The sequence below is a fragment of the Bubalus kerabau genome, chromosome 1, assembly GCF_029407905.1.
Source record: "Bubalus kerabau isolate K-KA32 ecotype Philippines breed swamp buffalo chromosome 1, PCC_UOA_SB_1v2, whole genome shotgun sequence".
In the NCBI taxonomy this organism is placed as follows: Eukaryota; Metazoa; Chordata; class Mammalia; order Artiodactyla; family Bovidae; genus Bubalus; species Bubalus kerabau.
The window spans coordinates 189407683-189411847 of record NC_073624.1 but is presented as its reverse complement, the minus strand read 5'-3'; the positions used below and the strand labels follow the sequence as shown (position 1 = coordinate 189411847).

The following is a 4165-nucleotide window of genomic DNA, read 5'->3' as shown; positions in this document are numbered from 1 at the left end:
TGTTAATAACTGCGTTGGTTGTAATAGGCCATCGTGGTCACTGGATGGCGACATAGCTCGTGTTTTCACATTTGTGACTATTTTGTTTTTTGCATTGGGTGTACGCCGGAAAAAAATAAAGCATGTGGATTCCTAAAAAAAAAAAAAATGCTTGGAGAAGGAAATGGCAACCCACTGCAGTATTCTTACCTGGAAAAATCCATGGGCAGAGGAGCCTGGAGGGCTGCAGTCCATGGGGTTATATGACTGAGCACACAGACATGAGGGTGGAGGGAGATGGGCTGGTAGCAATAAACTGGTAGAACTAAAAAAATTTTTTTAATTTCTCTTTGAGAATTTCTGTATTCCAGTCTCTGTTCTCTGCATAGGGGAAGAAGAGTAAACTAAGAAAAAAAATCCTTGCCCTCATCCTTCTTAGATTCCAGTGGGGAGGGGCAAAAAAATTAACCATATTGATAAAGAGCATATATATAATAGATATAATATATCTCAGTGTCTACAGGAGAGTGGCAGTGAGCACCTGTCTTTTCTGCCTCCCCAGACCCTGCACAGATCTTTGATTCTCATCACACAAAGAAGCCTCTACTCTGCCCTAACCACCCCGTCTGAGGACCCAACCCTAGCCTTGTTCCATGTTCTAGGCAGAATGCTTCTGGTACTGGAGGGCTGCCAGAATGACTGAGGTGAGGCTGGGACAGGCCTGGGGACTCTATGGGTAGTTCCTAGCTGTAAGCCTGTCATCTCAGGCACTTAGAGAACCTCAGGTGTGTGATGAATGGTGGCCAGTATGTGCTGCAGTTGGTTCAACTTGCATTAAATTAATAGGCCCCCAAGTCTCCCTCCCACCACATGAAAAAAGTAAATTAATAAGCTCAATTTTGGAAGAATTGGAAATTCTTACAGGTCTTCCTTTTAAGATCATGTCACTCTATTCAGAAACAATAACTTCATCATAATATAGCATATATATATCAGTTCAGAGTGAATCATGGACCTGAATGTAATAGAAAAAAAACACTGAAACATCTAGAAATATAGGAGACATCTTTATGACCTTGGGTTAGGCAAATATTTCTTAGGTAGGATACAAAATGTGGCAAATATACACAGACATCGAGTCGGTCATTAAAATTTTAAAGATTTTCCCTTTGAAAACCACTGTGAAAAAAGCAAGCAGGCAAGCTACAGCAAGGCGCTTTCGTCCAAGTATTTGTATCCACAATATACAAAGAATATGGGATTCCCTGGTTGCTCAGATGGTAGAGTCTACCTGCAGAATGGGAGACCTGGGTTCGATCCCTGTATCGGGAAGATCCCCTGGAAAGGGGAATGGCAACCCACTCCAGTATTCTTGCCTGGAGAATCCCGTGGATGGAGGAGCCTGGCAGGCTACAGTCCATGGGGTCGCAGAGTGAGACAGACTGGGCAACTTCACTTTATACAAAGAATATTTTCAATGGAGAAAAACTGTGACCACAAGAGGGCGCCCTTTCACTAGCAAAACCTTCTAGTTGTATGTTTGGGAACAAGACGCCGAAGTACTTTAGGATGAAAGCCTGTTGTCCAACCAAATTGGGTCTGCTCAGCTGCTGGCAGTAAAGCCAGTTTACTGACCCAGGTTATAATGAAAGAAAGGGCATCGTTTATTGCAGGCACCAAGCAAGGCTTCCCAGGCAACTAGTGCTGTAAAGACCTGAACTCACTCCCCAGTGATTTTCAGGGAAAGATTTTCAGAGACAGGATGAGAGGGGATTTGTGGAGATGTGCGATCATCTGGTGGACATTCTTCTGATTGGTTGGTGATGAGGTAATCAGGAGTCAATATCATCAGCCTTCTGATTCCAGCCAATCTGGGGTCTACCGGCTTATGAGTAGCAAGCAGTTAACTTCTTCCACCTGGTGGAGGTTTCAGTCTGAGCAAAACAACTCAAAGGACCTGGCTTAGAATAATAACTATAGCCTTTGAGGAACTTGACTTTTTTTTTTTTTTTAAGTCCTTGACTTTGTTTAATGACTAAGTCGTTGTTATTTTGTCTTACTTGACTGTTTTCCTTTCTTTCTGCATTTTCTCACTTCTCGGAATTTATTCTTGGAATTCAAGGAAACCCTAGGAGGTTAAAGGTTTTTTGTTTTGTTTTTTAACAAACAAGAGGCAGGTGGAGGACCTGGGTGGGGGGTGTAGTTGTCCTGGGAGGGTCCCCTTGGGTCCTGCTCTGTTCCAGGAGCACAGAATATACCTCCTGAGTTAAGGGGGAAAATATGCATAATTTTTATATATGTATGTATATATACATAGGCTTCCGAGGTGGCACTACAGGTAAAGAACCTGCCTGCAATAAGGCAGGAGATCTGGGTTCGATCCTTGGGTTGGGAAGATCCCCTGGAGAAGAGAATGGCCACCCATTCCAGTATTTGTGCCTGGAGAATCCCATGTATAGAGGAGCCTAGCAGGCAACAGTCTGTGGGGTCCCAAGAGACAGACACAACTGAGCGACTAACACACACACACATATATACACAGGGAAAATGATAAAGCAAAAGGGACAAGCTATTAACATTGGGGAAAGTGGGTGAAGGGAATATTCAGAGTTCTTCATCTGATCCTGTAACTTTTTCATAAGCTTGAAATTATATCAAAATAAAAAGTTACCAAGTTATGCCCTAGTTCATACTAGAAAGCATAGATAGCCAACCAGTGATCAAAGAACATGAGTGATGGATTTTAATTGTCTGAGACCATTAGCTTTCATTCGTTTTCCTGTATCTCTGGTTTGATTGCTGTGTTTTCCAAGAATATAACTGGTGATATAAACTCATTAAGGAATTTTATTTTATTTTTTAAAGATTTATTTATTTTATTTTTGGCTGTGCTGGGTCTTCGTTGCTGCAAGTATGAGGGCTTACTATAGTCGCAGGGGGCAGGGGCTACTCTGTAGTTGTGGTGCACAGGCTTCTCATTGCAGTGGTGTCTCCTGCTGCGGAGCACGGGCTCTAGGGGTTCAGGTTTCAGTAGTTGCAGCCCATGGGCTCAGTAGCTGTGATTAGGGGGCTCTAGAGCGCAGACTTAGTTGCTCTTAGTTGTGGTGCACAGGCTTAGTTGTTCTGTAATATGTGGGATCCTCCTAGACCAGGGGTCGAACCGCTGTTCCTGGAATACCAGACAGATTCTTAACCACAGGACCACCAGGGAAGCCCCCTTTAAGGAATTTTATAATAGCTTACTTGCATTGAAAACAGTGGGTCCCAAATGAAGCTGCTACCCCAAGTCACGTGAAAGCTTTTTGTTTTTTTTAATCCCAAATTTTCTTCTCACATTTATTTCCATAAAGGATAAATTGACACACAGATTGGGTCAGTGACGGGGAACATTCTCCATCATCACGTGGAATTGTCATGTCCCTCCCTGTGAATCCATGGAGAACACACGTTCTTGCAATGGGATGACCAGACCAGCTGCATCAGCCCCCCCACCCCTGGTCTGGCTAGAAGTGCAGATTCTCCAGCCCTACACCAGACCTTCTCACCAGAATCTTCAATGCTGGAGGCCAGCCATCTGTGTTTTAACAACTCTCCCTGTTGTTAAAGTCCCCACCAGTGATTCTGATTCACACGCAAGTTTAAGAACTATTGACTAGGGCTTCCCTGGTGGCTCAGTGGTAAAGAATCTGCCTGCCAATGCAGGAGACACAGGTTCTATCCCTGATCCGAGAATATCCCACATGCCAAGAAGCAACTAACCCCATGAGCCACAACTACTGATTCTGTGCCCTAGAGCCAGGGAGCCACACTACTGAAGCCCAACACTCCGTAGAATTCTGCAACAAGAGAAGCTATGGCAATGAGAAGCCCATGCACCACAACTATGGAGTAGCCCCTACTCCTCACAATTAGAGGAAAGCCTGCTGTCAGCAGCGAAGACCAAGCACAGCCAAAAATAAATAAAATTATATTTTAAAAAAAAGAGAATCATTAACTCAAAGATATGAAGGTAAGTACTCTAAGAAAAAAAAAATAACACAACAGATTCCAAGGAACCCCACCAAGGACCCAGTAGAAGATGCTCATTTGTCATTTGAGATCTTTGAGTTCTCTTTGTTTTGTTTTATTTTGTGTGTATATTTAATTGAAATCTGGTTGATTTACAATATTATATCAGTATCAGTTT

The 4165-nt window shown here is 43.1% G+C and overlaps 1 long non-coding RNA gene across 1 annotated transcript; it reads left to right on the top strand.

Annotated features, from left to right (window-relative positions):
* The first annotated feature begins 1824 nt into the window (after window positions 1-1824).
* LOC129642088 (uncharacterized) lies at window positions 1825-3651 on the top strand. The gene is made up of 2 exons (XR_008709532.1): window positions 1825-2121; window positions 3330-3651. It is a non-coding gene; the product is annotated as an uncharacterized LOC129642088 (long non-coding RNA).
* Window positions 3652-4165: the final 514 nt, after the last annotated feature.